Consider the following 16,485-nt stretch of genomic DNA (forward strand, 5'->3'; position numbering starts at 1 on the left):
TCATAAAATATCTGTCGATGTGTTTCTTTAGTACAACATACAAGGCTATATTTACCTAGACCAATTTCCCTTCTGCTGTTAAACTGTACTTTAGAAAGTGGTTGTTTTGTTGTGGTATCTGAGCATGATACACATATGTGTACACAAAGGCTAATGCAGGACCATGCACACATTCTTATGCACATCAGTTTATTTTTCTTTACTGCTCCTTGTAACATTAACACAAAAAATATAAAAAATATTCAGAAGTGTTGAACTTTGCTTCCCACGCTCAGTCCTTGCTGCAGGGGTCTGCACCCGTGGGACATAGGGGTAGTAAGGTCAATGCATTAGGTATGGTTCTGCCACTGAAAATGACTTGTAGTTAGTACAGCATGACTGCTCAGGGGCCTTCAGCCTCTTGAGATGATGAGGAGGTCTGAATATACAGTATCTGGATCTGTATGACACAGTCATTTCAGATTATTCTGCTGTCAATTTCCTGCTCAACTCTGCCCATTCTGCTCCACAGCTTGATCAGTAATTTGTCCCTCATGTTGCACAATCTTTCAAGATGACTGTTTTATTGCCACACATTTTCCAAATCTCCCCTGTGTGGCCATATATTCGCTCCTTGGGAATGGAAGCTAAAGACCCACTTGGAGCCTTTAGCAATAAGCATGCCTAGCGCAGTAACGGCAGCAAAAACTTAATCCGTCATTGAAAAACTGCTTTTGGGATAGAGACACTCGACAATATGTCAAAGGAAAATTAGCCCACGGAGAAAATCAGAAGCACCGGGCATTTAATGAATGACTTCCCTGCTGTGGATTGGAATTGAGGAACAGGCAGTAGGAGGGAGAATAATGATTTTGCAGGTATACATTCTAGCCTGTAGCATCACATATAGGAGCTCTCTTCAGATGCTCAAAGCCTATCCTAGCACCTTCTGTCCTAGCATTTATTGAATGGCATGTGTGCTCTTCCTCCACATTAATATTTCAGATACAGGATTGCTTTTCTGGGCAAACACATTGTGGTCTTTTACTGTATCGGTAGTAAACAATGCCTATTATTCCTTCAGACAGGAGACATTTGGCACAAAATTCCCTACACCTGGACAGCTTGCGTGGCAGCAGGTTAACATCAGGAGCATTCAATCTATCCATAGAAAAAGAATACTGATGAGGCTGTCAATATCGTTCATGAGAATCACTTGTCTATGACAAGGCAAGAGATTCCAAAGAGCCCTCAGTTCCTAGAGACCAAGCCAAAGGACATGGTACTTTCTTTCTTTCCCTTAGTTTTCTCAACATCAGAATTGTAATCAGCTTGTCTCTGCTATTCCCCACATTTCGGTCTCCATAGCAAACATTTGGTTATTCGTTGCCTTGTTTATGAGGGGAGCCAATAACACCACATTCCAACTGCACCTTCCTGGGCTTCTCTTAAAACCCCAGCATATTTCTTTATTTTAGATCAAAAAATAAAATATTGTTCAAGCACCTGAAGCCAAAAGTTTACACTGAAGAAAAGTGTTATAGCTGCTTCAAGAGCAAATGCAGTAATGAATATGCAGCTCAAGGCGAAATCTGAAGGCAACTGCATATTCAGCGTCGGAAAAAAACTTTTAACTCCTGCTTTCAAACACTGAAAGAAAACATCACTACTTATAGTGCCCCTTAGAGCCTAATAGGATTTCAATTACATAGCACTGTATACATGTCTTTAGCTAATTCGACTAAATTGTTCATAGCCAAATAATTGCAATCTAATAATTTCTTTGCCTGAATTTATTTACAAACATTTTAAAGACACCAAGAACTTTCCTTTTTAGCATTTTTACAAAGTTCAACTGCTGTTCCCTCCAACAACTACAGAGTTAACTTCTCACTTCTTCCTTAAATCACTTGCTTGTCTCCCAACAGCCACTTTTATCAACTCAAATCACCATTTCAAGTATTGTCCTGGGTATTTGAAATCCCCATGCTTATACTTACTGACTCCTTCCTTCCACTATGCCCTCAAAATTTTCCAACCTGTTTTCCAATCTCTCTGTCTGTTGCCTACCCGCTTGGGCCTGATCCTGCTTTTCTTGATGAACCGTCCCTTCCATGGGCACCAGCTTGTTCCAATACCAGTTTAGCTAGGAGGGTGGGCTTCTCAACTAGCCCCCACCCTTCCTGGTCTCTTCCCTTAAACATTCTTACTCACAAGACTACTCAAGTCCTCCCTCGGGAGGCTTGCCACCTGGGCAAAAACACATGGCCCATTGGCGTTTAACTATTCAATTTCCTCTTGTGGCAAACATACTGCTGTTACGGCATATGCTGAGCACAAATGGTTACATTTTGACAAGTCCTTGAAAGACCCGTACTTGCTTAGCCAGTGCTTCCTTTTCTACCTGGAAGTCCTGTCTCAAGGCCTGCAACTTGCCCTGTGCGTAGGTTTGAGTTGCTGCCTGGTTCATGATCTGTGCTCTTAATTGCTCAATTCTAGTTATCGAGTACACATCTCTTCCCTTTTCTCCAACTTCTCTATTGCCCAGTCCTGCTACAACTGGGGGTAGATTCACCTGCCACCCTTCCCGGTCAACCAGGGTGGAGAGAGGAATGCTAAATCCCTCTCCAGTTCTCAGACTTACTGCGGCTGAGAGTGGGCACACCTTTAATCATGCAATCCTCAACATATAACATCAACAATACCAAACAAAGCAAACATAAAATAACAAGGGTAAAACAAATAGATGGTGTAAATTCTGCAGGGCTCCCCCCTTCTCAATTGCTCACCAAACTGTGACAAATTTCTATTACCAGTCTATCCCTCATGTCAGGTGTTCAGGCTGACACTACAGGATCATTGGGGGAAGATAAAGAGAACACACCATATAACTGAATTTTAAAGCTTCATTAATAAAATAATAGAACAACAACGGAGAGTGTTGGGAACGCTCCCACATCACTCAGGAAAAACATTAATGCCCCAAGCCCTAAGCTAACCTAACTCTGGCTAACAGAGACTGTCATGCATTAAGATCCCCTACAAATCCCTGTCAGTTCTTTCTGTACTTCCACATCAGTAATTTTACTGCGGGATTTTCAAGGAAAAACTTGCATATAAATGTGAATGTCTTTCAAGCGGCTGCAAGTGCTTCTGTATGGAGCTGAAAACTCACCAGGAGTTCCCGAGAAAGCCGATATTTAATTTACAGTGTAAATCCCCCAAAGGAACTGCTGCAGCTCTCTGCATGGAGACAGCTGGAAGGAAGAACTGCATTACAGACGCGAGCTGTGAGAGCTAGCAGCTATCTAAGAGCAAATGGGCTCGTTACTCAGAGGGAAGGTGAGACATAGAACCAGAGAGAGAGCGCCTGCTCTAAATATGGATTTAAACGACATTGGAGAAGAAAACTCCAAGAGATTCATTCAGGTAAACCAGCATTCATCTGCATTTATCCCAAACTCTTTGGTCTGGAAATCACATGAGGAGAGTTTTTCTGAGATTTCCAGTTCCTCTGGCTTCAAGATGGGTCTGACTCAGGAGCGCACAAGGAGACTTCACCCAGGATTATTACTACTATTTGTCTTGCTGTAGCGCCCAGAGCCCTGTGATGGCTTGTGCTGTACAGACATACAACAGGGATGCTGCTTGTTGAGCTTGTCATGTATGTAGCACAGCTGAGCAGCAGAAGCACACAAAAGAAAAAGAAAAAACAAGCTTTTCTGACCCTTGCATCAGCTTTGAGTCACTTCTTGCTTCCTCCAAGCCCCGATAGCCATGTTCAGCTCAACAATGCATAAATCTAGGTACTTACCTGGCCCTCATTCCCACAGTATCTCTCCATGGGTGGGCCATGACTACTCTGCATACAGAGGTTTCACTCAGACCCCGGTGCCACATTTGTTCAGGGAGCTCAGCTACAAAACGCCCATCTCCAACTGCTATCCCCACATCCTTCCAGCATCATTCTCCAGGCTAGGGGTAAAAACCTCTCTTCCTGCCTCCGCTCCCCTCCCCTCGGCCTCCCTTCCAGCATGGTGTGTGTTTTGTATTCACTCCTCACTAGTACTTTGCAGTGACCTCTGTGTGCATTAACCAGAGAATCAAGTGACCTCATGTCATAACCTAGTCCCAGATTTGGACCTTAGCGTCCAAAATATGGGGGTTAGCATGAAAACCTCCAAGCTTAGTTACCAGCTTGGACCTGGTAAAGCTGCCACCACTCAAAAAATTAGAGTGTTTTGAGGCACTCTGGTCCCCCCAAGCCTTCCCTGGGGACCCTAAGACCCAAATCCCTTGAGTCTCACAACAAAGGGAAATAAACCTTTTCCCTTCCCCCCTCCAGGTGTTTCTGGAGAGATACACAGAAGCAAGCTCTGTGAATCTAAACAGAGGGATTCCACCCTCCCCGTTTCCAGCCTTGGAAAACAGAAGTACCGAGAGCTAATCTCTCTTCCCCCCTCACCCAGAGGGAATGCAAAGTCAGGCTAGTAAATCTAACACACACAGATTTCCCCCTGACTTCTTCCTCCCACCAATTCCCTGGTGAGCATAGACTCAATTCCCTGGAGTTCCCCACTAAAGAAAAACTCCAACAGGTCTTAAAAAGAAAGCTTTATGTAAAAAGAAAGAAAAATACATAAAAATGGTCTCTCTGTATCAAGGTGACAAATACAGGGTCAATTGCTTAAAAGAAATATGAATAAACAGCCTTATTCAAAAAGAATACAATTCAAAACACTCCAGCAACTACACACATGAAAAATCCAAAAAAACATATAAATCCCTATCTGATCTTTTGTACTTACAACTGGGAAACAGGAGATTAGAAAGGCAGGAAACAGAGATCCTCTCATAGCCGAGAGAGAGACAGGCAGAAGACAAAGAGCTCAGACACAAACTTCCCTCCACTCAGACCTGAAAAAGTCTGGTTTCCTGATTGGTCCTCTGGTCAGGTGCTTCAGGTTACCTCTTTCCAGGTGTAAGAGACATTAACCCTTAGCTATCTGTTTATGATACCTCATAGCTGCAATGGGCTTCGTTTACAGGAGAGTTTCACAAGGATTTCCCTGCAAAGTGGTTTCTGGCACAGACGGAAAAGCAATTGCACCTTTGAAGGGAGAAAGACATTTCAATAGCAAAGCTTTGTTGACAAAAGCCTTGGGAACACGATTTAGCACATTGTTCATGTAGCACAGTTCTTCTGATCTGAATCCCCAGGCTCTCCAAGGGGCAGAGCCAGGCCTTGCAAAGGGCACTGTGCTCAGGGTTTACCTACTCACACCACCTACTTCTGCATTTTTCCCCACCCACAGATTTTTTTATATATATATCTAAGTCAATCCCACCATTTCAAATTGTGCTTGAAGGACACTGAGTATTCAGTGCAGTCAGAGTTGGATGAAAAGGTCACCTGCCTTTAGAAGTCGCTTGGCTTTACGTCCAGCCGAGAAACAAGCCCAGTGAAGAAAGGTGCCCTTAGAACATGCCATTGAAAACCCACTGCGTGTTAAAAGACTTTCCAAGTCTCTCTGACATTCCATTACGTAAATGCCATGCAGAATAGGAGCTCTGCACTGGGTGGGCCCTCAGCACTTGCACTTCACATCAGAGTTAGGAACACAGGAGCAGATTCATGGCCCGTCTAGCCCAGTGCCTTGTCTCCAATATTGTCCAGCACCCAATGCTTCAGAGGAAGGTGCAAGAAACTCCTAATACCTAGAAGTAGTTAGGAGGAGGAGAACGGGCTGAACCCCATGCAGGTCAAATGCCATCATGTATGTAAGCCAGGCTGGTTTTATTCAAAACCAACCCAGATTACACCCCATATGCATAATGATTTTAGTGAACATGAGATTTGTATCCTTTTACTCCCACCCCCTTTCTCCAGGAATTTTGCTTTCTATTTTTCAATGTGCTTGGGCTCCTTTGTCACCACATGCTGCAGACAACCTGAAAATACCTGGCGTGCACTGTACTACTTTGTCCTATTTAGTGTTTCTTCATCTGCTCATCCAGTTGTTCTGTTTCTTCCTTGATTCTCCCACAGAGAGAAAAACAGGTGAGCCAACCACAATGCAGAATGCTAGTCAGATCAAAGTAGTGCAGCATGTTGTTACCTCGCAGTGAATTTATCAGGCATCCAGATTTGGATAATTCATTGCAGTGGCACAAACGGTAACAATGACAGAAAATGGAAGAGACCAGATTTCTCTGATAACGTATTGTAATGGAAAGAGTTCACACAAGTGTCCCTAAAGCTATCATCTTGGGGTTACAATACTAGTTGTAATTCAAATGCTCGGTCTTCCTCAGTTTTGGGAAGTGGTATTCAGATCACTCATCACAGATAGCAAGTGTGAAAAATCGGGACGGGGGTCAGGGGTAATATAAGGCCAAGCCCTGAATATCAGGACTGTCCAATAAAATCGGGACATCTGGTCACCCTTCTCATCAGCTACTTATCCATTTGTAAACTAATTGACATCTCTAAAGTAACATCCTGTGCAGCTCAACACCACAATGTGAATGGATTTTGCTAGCCTATTTTCTGCATTTGGATAAATGCAGCTTCATTGCAAGCAAATACGCCAACTCCAGCTAGACACTTCAGTGCGCTCATGAGCTGCATCCTGGATTAAAAGCAGTGTTAGAGAAAAGGGATGGTATTTGTGGATTTTAATGCAGGTTGAGCTGAGGTACAGTAGCTGTACATGGGAGACACAGAGCAGCAGAGGGGAGAGAGTTGTAACAGACAAAATGAGCACAGTTTTTGTTGCATGTCTAGTTACAAGTGAAGATATGCTGCTAACATTCAAATTCTTTTGTCATTTTTCCTACTACTTTTGCCCTTGGAAATAATATCTTACAGTATCTGCAGAATTGTCAACAAATTGTTGAGTTTTTTTTTATTCCCTGGCAAAATAGTGTGAAAGAAAGCAAGAAATAAAGGAGTTATTGCTGATGTCTCAGAGATGGAGAAGAGAAACTAAGTGAAACTGACTATTCCTGTTTGGCAAGATTAAAACCTCCTCATTTCATATGCCTTCCCCTCTCTCCCCCATTTTCTCATAGAGAAATGTCTAATTTTATATGCAGAGTGCAGCTGAGATTTCACTCCATGGCCTAGAGGTGCAGACTATTCCCACTGCACTAATGTCAGTGCTCAAGGATAGATCATACGGTGGTAGTTTCAAGGTTTCTCTCTCTCTCTCTCTCTCTCTCCATATAATCTAGATCTTTGCATGGAAGAGGCTATAATTTATTTTGAGTAACGTGTTAGTGGCTATAAACCAACCCATCAGATGCATGGATCTATCTTGGGGGTGTGGTATATGCAGAATTACATGCCCAGAACCTGATCTTGCACTATTGAAAAAAATGGCTGGAGAAGGATCAAGTCCTCAAATATCAGGAGCTGTGAAGTCATCCTGCCATGCTTCCAAGTGGTGGGTGTGGGGTTGTGATTATTAAGGCACAGACAGCTTGTGAAATGAACACCTGGATTATTTTTATTTGAACGTTACAGAACAGCAATGGGAGCCAGCTGTAAAACATAGCCTGCCCCTGTTTGTTCTACCTTCCCCAGCAATCACCTCATCTTCCAAAACAAGCCACCACCTTTGCCCGTTGCAGCCACACCCACACTGCATTGCAACAGCAGCTGAGCCACACACCGGGAGCCTCAAAAAAAGAAAGAAAGAAAGAGCAGCACAAGACCATCCTATGTGCCAGTGCTTCAGGACAGCCCAAGGCTCATCAGGGTCCTAATCCTATTACAGAGCTTGAGGAGACTGCAGGCTGCTGCTAACCCTGCACAGCTCTCCAGGGAACCAAATGTAGCTTTGGTCCAAATCTCTTTTCTGCACATTGGCATCCATGCCTAGACATTATTATCCCATGCAGAGAAGTGCATATGGTTATAAACAGCCTTGTCTCATGGTTGTGCAGGGACCCTGTTCCTATAAGTCCGGACACAAAGACAGACAAATGAAATGTAGTTTGGGCACAGAAAATTCATTGTTGTGTCCATTTAAGGCCCTTTCTGGGTATTTCCACTGAAAAATTGAGCTTGGTGCAAGCCTCAGAAAACACTGCAAATATTCACTCCATTGACCATTAGCAGAGGCGTAGCGAGCGCTCTCCGTACCCTCCGACCGGAGGGGGCCCGGCAAGGAAAGGGGCCCCTAAAAGTGGCAAAAAAAATGTAAGATATAACTAGGTAAGTGACATTTATTGACGCTATGGCACAATCCATGTCGGTTTTACTGACAAAACCATGAAGTCATTATGATACATCATAATGCTATTGGCTACATCAGTTGTCTGTCGGTCAGTTTCGAATTTTAGTTGGACCCATTCAAAGAATGTGTATTTGCGTTCATAATGGCGGTCGGCGGATAAATGTTATTAATTTAGTTGTTTAGTTTTTTATCGTTTCCAACGCAGAAGTGTGCTTTGTGATGTGTAAGAGAATGTATAAGAGTGGAGCTAGTAAACGAAAGGCAGCAAAAGATGCGGAGAAGGAACTTGAGAAAATTCCAAAGTTGTCAATGTATTTTGCGCTGCAATCCAATGTACAGGTATAGGCACATGAAACGGACAGCGCTAGCAGCGACGAATCGTATCCAGAAGTATCCAGAAGTTCTTCAAGTGAGGTCGAAGGTGAAGCCAGTTGTTTTATCAAACAAACTGTGACAGATTTTCCAGCTGCTGCCGGGAAAGAAGTATCTGAATCTGAACCACTGACTGATGATCCAGGAGACTGGCTGTCTATAATATCAGACAGTAAGTGTGTGACATTGTTGCACGTGGCCCACCGCAGCAGAATGAAAGTTACGAATTTCCATTTAATGAGGAAAGATGGAGGTTCACAAGTACTCATTTCTATCAAACCATGGCAAATGGTGAGAAAATAAGACGTTCATGGTTAATGTACTCAGTTCAGAAAGATGCAATTTTTTGTTTTTGTTGTAAATTATTTGGCACTGGCGACATACCGCTACGTCGTGGAACATCTGCTTGGAAAGCACTGTCAAAAAGACTTCAGCACCATGAAACAGGCAAAGGTCATCAAGACTGTATAGTGAGATGGTTTGACCTTCGGTCAGGCATAGTAAACCGTACATCTATTGACCAACTCGAATTGCAGGCTTTTCTGAAAGAAAGAGATTTCTGGAGAAATGTTGTCAAACGCATGGTTGATGTCGTTATTTTCTTGTCCGAAAGAAACTTGGCATTTCGAGGAAGTAATAAAAGCTCGGCGATCCTTCGAATGGCAACTTTTTGGGACTGTTTGAATTGCTTGCAAAGTATGACACTGTCCTCAGCAAACTTTTACAGAGGATTAAGAAGGCAGAGACACATGTTCAGTACCTCAGTCCACAGATCCAAAACAAGCTGATTCAACTTGTTGCCAGTAACATTCAAGAGGCCAACATAGCGCAGCTTAAAAAAGCAAAATATTATTCAGTTATTTTGGACTGTACTCCCGACGTGTCACATGAAGAACAGGTGTCTGTGGTGTTACGCTTTGTTGAATGCAACGGTGAAGATGGTGTCAATATTCACGAAGCGTTTGTTGGTTTTCTTAATGTTCATGATACAACTGGCGAGGGCTTATTGGAAGCGTTTCTTGAAAAGGCAAACAACTTAGGAATAGACATTGCTGACATGAGAGGCCAACCTTATGATAACGGCGCAAATATGAGAGGAAAGAATAAAGGAGTTCAAGCCCGCATGCTAGAAATAAATGACCGTGCCTTGTATGTACCATGTGGAGCTCACACTTGGAATCTTGTGATCTCAGACGCAGCAAAGTCATCGAAATATGCCGTTGACTTTTTCGGTCTGATTAACAGAATATACGTTATCTTTTCTTCTTCACCTTCACGTTGGGATATACTTCAAGAACATATGCCAATATCTGTTAAAGGGTTATCGGACACTCGTTGGGAGTCGAGAATTGATGCTGTGAAGCCATTGCGTTATCACCTTGAAGAATTGTGCAATGCTGTGTCATCTTTGCGAGAATATGCACTCGAAAAGAAAGATGGCAATACAGCAACAGAAGCCAGTGCGTTTTTAGACCATGTTACTACGTGGCCTTTTGTTCTGACTGTGTACACGTGGTACGATACACTATTTCACGTCAATAAAACTAGCAAATTAATTCAGTCACCAGATGTGTCAATTGACGTACTGCAGGCAGAAGTCCGTGCTACAATGAAGTTTTTGGAAGACTATCGAAATACAGAATATAACTCTGTGGTCACAAATTCACGTGAAATAGCAGAGCATATAGGTATTGAGCAGGTGTTTCCAGAAACCAGGGTGCGACGTAAGAAGAGAATGTTTGATTACGAATGTGCTGATGATTCGAGTCGTCTTTCTGCCGAAGAAAAATTCAAATCGCAGTTCTTTCTTGTTCTCACTGATCAGGCCATATCTTCTGTTTCGTCGCGATTTGACCAACTCGTGGAGTGGTATAAGTTGTTTGGATTTCTGTACAACGCTAACAGCCTGAAGCAGTGTCACAGAGAAAATGAACTGGAGAATCACAGCAAAAATTTTGAAAGAAAAATGGGAGACATTGATGCCAACGAACTCATAATGGAATTGAATCGTTTTATTTATGTCATCGAGAAAGAGAGAGGACTTGTCACAGCAAACAGTTTTTTAACGTACATATACAAGAACAGCCTTCAGGAGATATATCCAAATCTTTGCATTTGCATCAGAATTCTTCTGACCGCACCAGTTACTGTCGCTGGTGCTGAAAGGAGCTTCAGCAGAATGAAACTGATCAAGAATATCCTGCGCTCAACCATGACAGATGACAGGCTTTCTGCGCTTGCAGTTATCTCAATCGAAAACAAGATTGCCAGATCTCTGGATATGACGCATTGATTAACCAGTTTGCGGAGAACAAGGCTTGAAAGAAGCGCTTTGCGTAAATACGGAATACATGTACACTGTAGGCCTATGTATACATAATATGAACCCTGTATATTGTATAAAATAAATACCGCATTCCAGTTTCTGCATTGCAAGGGGCCCCGGACATATGTTCGGAGGGGGCCACGTTCTTTGTTGCTACGGCCCTGACCATTAGAGTGTGCAATAGCTGTGTTCAGACCCCTGCTGTTTCTGTTTATTTGTGCTGCAGTCAGATCCAAAAGAGCCCAATCAGAATCAGGGCCCCACTGTGCTAGGGGAAGATTTGATCCCCTACCTAAATTGATTATAATCTAAGAAACCCTCATGCGTGTTTTCTCTGAACATTTTAGTGAACAAATTTATTACTAGAATTGGTTAGAAAAATAGATTATTTTTCCCCTGAGAGAAGTTTTTTTGGGGGCGATGGAAGAGAGAGAATCATAGAAATTGAAATCAGTTGAAAAATCTCAGTTTTCCTGTAGGAAGTTTCAGATCAATTTGAAATGAACAGTTATTTCAAATGGACAATTCAAAATAAAATGGTCATTCCCATTTCATTTTGAATAATGCTTTAGAAAGACGTTGTATCAAAATGTCATTTTGTTTCAGCTTCTTAAAAATCAAACACAAAGCATTATTTGAAGTTGAAATGAAACAAAAATTTTAGTTTCAAAATTTCCTGCAGGAATTTTTTTTTGTCTGAATTGACATTTTTCTGTGAAAAGTTTCAGTTCTGACCAAACAATATTTGACCATATATTTATTGACATTGGGATTTATTGGTATGTATTTGATCATACATTTATTGGTTGTAGGAGACTGTGAACTTTAAATGTCATTATTTATTTATTTTACAGCAGCATCTAGGGTTCAGTCAGGATAGGGCTCCATTGTGCTAGCTGCTGAATGAACATATTAGAGAATATTTGTGAAAAGCAAATTTTGAACTTGTAAAAGGCAAATATTCTCATTGGAAACCTGATGTGTTCATCCAGCCAGGGAACAAACACCTTGTGACTCTAGCGTCCAATTAAAATGAACCATCCCAGCTCAACTATCAGAAACCCAGAATTATTCACAGAAATGAGGTGTTCAATCATTCTGAATGACTGATATCTCTGGGTAAGTCACACACGGTGTCACGGAGTCCCCGGGCGATGCTCTGGAACTGCTCCCCACAAGCCAGTCAGGACTTTGGGGAGCCTCCTCTCCCTTGGAGCAGACTTGTTTAGGGCAAGAAGCTCACACGTCTTCACCTCCTGGGTCTCTCCTTGGAGCATTCAGCATCCTCCGCCCCTCCGTGCGCTTCCCACAGCGAGCCTGCCCCAGCGGGGTCCTGGGGAAGTCACAGGGTCCTGCACCCCCACTTCGCAGTCAGACGTGACTCTTAGCCAGCCAGTAAAACAGAGGTTTATTTGATGACAGGAACAGGGTCTAAACCAGAGCTTGTAGATACAGCGAACTGGACCCCTAGGCCAGATCCATTCTGGGGGTCAGTAAGCCAGGCCCCACATCTGCACTTCACTCCTAGATCCCAGCCAACTCCAGACTCACAACCCCCTCCAGCCCCAACTCCTCTTCTCAGTTCCTTTCCCGGGCGAGGAGGTCACCTGATCTCTTTGTCTCCAACACCTTCAGCTGGCACCTTTGCAGAGGAGGGGCCCAGGCCATCAGTTGCTAGGAGACAAGAGTGTCAGGCATTTAGGTGCTCTGGCCCTCTGCTCTGCCAAATACTTAAAAACTGCCATGAAGGCTCGCTCCATCTCAGAACAGAAAAAAGAAGCTAAGTTCATCCAATAAATTATTCATTACAAATTATTTGCTCAGGTTTCATTAAACCACAGCCATTGTATATTGGGAAAGAGAAGGAGATAGATGTATGAAGATTTCCTATTGACGTCTGGGATAGAAGCAGTTCTCTGTTGCATCTGTTTTCCAAAGAATCAAACTCCACAGAAAGCAAGTTAACGCTGCAAAGATCAATGATGAACTTGCTTATGAGTCAGTCTGAGAGTTACAAGACGAGTCAACAATACAGAGAGAAAAATACTCAGTGAAAGAGTTAGCAAACTATCCAATCTCCAAAGCCCAAGAATACATGCAAGTTTTATCCTGGACATGCTGCAATACAAGACTCGTCGCCAGATTGTCAGCCATGCTCAGCCTCCAGAGTTGGGGCTCGATTTCCAAATGGGCTCAGCTCCCATTGTGGGGGATGCTGGCAGAGGCGGCTCGATGTGTTTTGCCGCCCTAAGCATGGCAGTCAGGTGGCTTTCGGTGGCACGCCTCCGAGTGGTCTGCTGGTCACGCCGATTTGGCAGCGTTTCTGCGGGAGGTCCGCCGCTCCCGCAGCTTTGGTGTACCCGCCACCGAATTGCCGGTAAAGCTGTGGGACCAGTGGACCTCCCGCAGGCATGCTGCCGAAAGCAGCCTGACTGCCGCCCTAACAGGGACCAGCAGCCCCCACCTCCACCCCGGCTTCCTGCCCCAGGCACATGCTTGCTGCTCTGGTGCCTGGAGCCGCCCCTGGCTGCTGGGTGTTGAGAACTTATGAAAATCTGGCTCACTGGCGCCACGTATGATATCTTAAAGGGAACAGTAATGAGCCTTGGGAAGGTCATAACCCATTTTTGCACAATTAAACTTTTCTTATGGGGCTGAAACATGAGACTTTAGTGATAGACAGATAGCTATCTCCACAGGAAAAGAGGGTTTTTCTTTAAAAATACCAGCTCTGCAGGGAGTATGTTCTTGGAGCAAAGGCTGTTGTTGGAGTTTCTTCTAAATTGGGACATAAATGGTGTTTGTTCAATAGCTACAAATGTAGGAGACAAACTAAAATCTGTCCCAGAAAATTCCTTCCGAAATTTTGCATCAAAGAATCCATCTCCTGCAATGGCAGCGGAGACCACAGCAGGTGCAACGTGGCCAAAGGGTGCATGTGCTGCACTTCACAGCGTACAGAATCCAAGAGATTTTTTAAGTGTTTTTTTTTTAAATATCAAAGACTTATGCAAGATACAACCGGAAGGTAAAAATCAAATAAAATGAATCAATTGCACAGCTATGCCTCTTCCCCCTGCCGCTTCCATTCCCCGTAGCAACATTCCTGGAAGAGCCATCTGTGCCAGTACTGCTTGGTCTAAAAGATTGTGTCTCAAGAATGGAGGTATCACCAAGAGCTAAACTACAGAGCTTATGTCCTCCCCCCTGCACTCAGCAGTAGGTTAATCCAGGGAACAGAACGGTCTATGGAGCTGACATGGTCTCTCCCATATTCAAAAGCACCCAAATACCTGGGAGGCACTGTGTTTTATACGGGCTGGGTCAGAAGGTAACATTCTACACTGGAGCGCAAAGAAACAAAGACAGAAGGGGTCTGAGCTGCCAGGAACACAACAACTGCTGCGTCTGCTGGAAGAGCAGCTCAGAGCCAGCCGAAGAGGAAGAGGAACAAATACTGAGGTGGATGAAGGGGAGTCTGCTGGCTCCAATACGCTGGGGGAGCAAGCTGAAGATCTCTCCTAGCTATGCACAGCACCTGCTTCTCGCAAGCAGCTCAACGTCTTTGCTGTATCGGAAGGAAGCTCCGGGTTGGGTCTTTGCCACTCCAATTTCTTGAAGTGGACGGGCATGTTTGGCTTGTCCCCTCAGATTTCCAGCTCACTGCACGCATTGCGTCACAGAGCCTGGTAGGCATGGTTACATATTGGAACTGCTGCGCCTAATATCAGCAGTGTCTGCTGGGATTGCATAGGTATGACAAACTAGCCTGACACATCACTCCAGAAATATACAACATAAAACCAGGTTGTCTTCCCCATTTCCAAAACATCTGCTGTGAATTAACAACTCAGCTTGCACCAGCAATTACATGGACAGACAAAACGAGGCTGCTAGCATACCCCATTGCTCACAGGTAGCAGTTCCTATTTTCTGCACTAGTGCCTCCGTCTCCTGCGGACTGAAATTTGGCTTCCTCTTTCAGCATTATCAAGAGCAGGAAGGTTGCTGCCTTAGAGTTGGCAGTAGCTGCTGGGAATGTCTGTTTCAATCTCTAGGGAAGCCAGGGTAGTATATACAGGCCAGGGCTAGGCTCTTTTGACAAGTTCCTTATAAATAAATATGTGCTGTTATTATTGTCCTTATTTATTAACGACATGTCCTCATCTACCATGCACCAATCAAGGCTGTTGTCTGTTTCCACTGCCAACAGTGGGACAAATTCTCTGACAAATTTACACCTATGGCAAAACATTCATGTAAACCAGAGCTGAGATTTGGGTAAAGCAATCTGTTCCGATGGGTCCTGAGGATTGACAGAATTGTCATTGTGTTGAAAACAATGCAAACCTTGATGGCATCAGCTGAGTTTTGCGTTGAGTTTTAATGTTCACTAAGTCATTAAAATCCATGCACAAAAGAGCCCCCACCCTCAAGCTGCCTGTAAAAATTCCCTTCCCCCTAGAGCTTTCCAGTGTTCTAGTTTGGGAAAGACGGGTGCCATTTCAGACTCACTCCTGTCACTGATTACTAACAGCACAGCCGGGGTGAATATGAGAGAGTATGACTGAAGTCCATTTGTGATTAATACTCCACAGCCTGTCCTCTAGTGCTAATGCGTTCACCTTCCATTGATCCCAGCACAGCCCCACACAGTAGCCAAACCAGCAGTCTGCGTACAGTATTCATTTCTGACTCCCATATATCTGACTGAAATAGCCAGCCTCACACCTCTTTCCTCCGGAATTCCATGCAGCATATTCCCTACAACTCAAAGAGTGTATGCTCTGGTCTCTGATGTCAATGCGGGGTATGTACTGTATTATTTTCCTCTTACTAGCATTATACAATGAGATATCCTTCTGTGATTCCCTCCCTATTTAATGGGAATTTATTTAATTTTGTTTTGATGATGTGCAGTGCTGTTAATTGCTGTTCTAACATCTCTAATGATATATCCTTCCTAATTGTTTATAGCTTGCCTACTTCTTAAGTGTTTAAATACATTCAAATACTAATCTATTCCCTGCAAAATTAGAAATTTCTTCTCAGCAATGGATAGCACACCACATTTAATATGAAAACCTGAGTTCAAATTGCTGAACTCTTAATTGAGCTCACTAACTACATTCTTTTTGAAACCTAGTTTTTCAGTATAGTATTCAAATTGCAGAACTGACTTTGCAAGTTTAGACATCAGCACGAAGAGATGCAGCAGGCAATGTTACAATGGCATTATTTAACCATTGGATACACAATTAGAGAACAATATAACCAGCAATAAAATTATTTTAATTTAAACAGCGTTGTTCTGCATTTACATTTTTGATTGCATTGTCCCATTTTAAATACTACTTGGCCAGTTACAAAATCCGCTGCAAAGGTTTCTTCTTTTCATGCATTTCCTTTCTATTATGATGGATTGGTTCAATAATCTTATAAAGGATAAGTTTTATCCACAAGGTATTAACATAATGAGACCAAGCAGAACAACAAATGTTCCATATATTGGGGTAGCATTACCAGACATTCCTAAGTGCCAAAGAAAAAAACTTAGAAAATCAA

At 43.2% G+C, this 16,485-nt stretch overlaps 1 protein-coding gene across 2 annotated transcripts in view; it reads right to left on the bottom strand.

Moving 5' to 3' along the window:
- Positions 1–16,485, bottom strand: part of ZMAT4 (zinc finger matrin-type 4) — a 183,841-nt gene that overhangs the window by 113,730 nt on the left and 53,626 nt on the right. The gene's annotated exons all lie outside the window — the stretch shown is intronic.

This window comes from Gopherus flavomarginatus, chromosome 2 (genome assembly GCF_025201925.1).
Source record: "Gopherus flavomarginatus isolate rGopFla2 chromosome 2, rGopFla2.mat.asm, whole genome shotgun sequence".
In the NCBI taxonomy this organism is placed as follows: domain Eukaryota; kingdom Metazoa; phylum Chordata; order Testudines; family Testudinidae; genus Gopherus; species Gopherus flavomarginatus.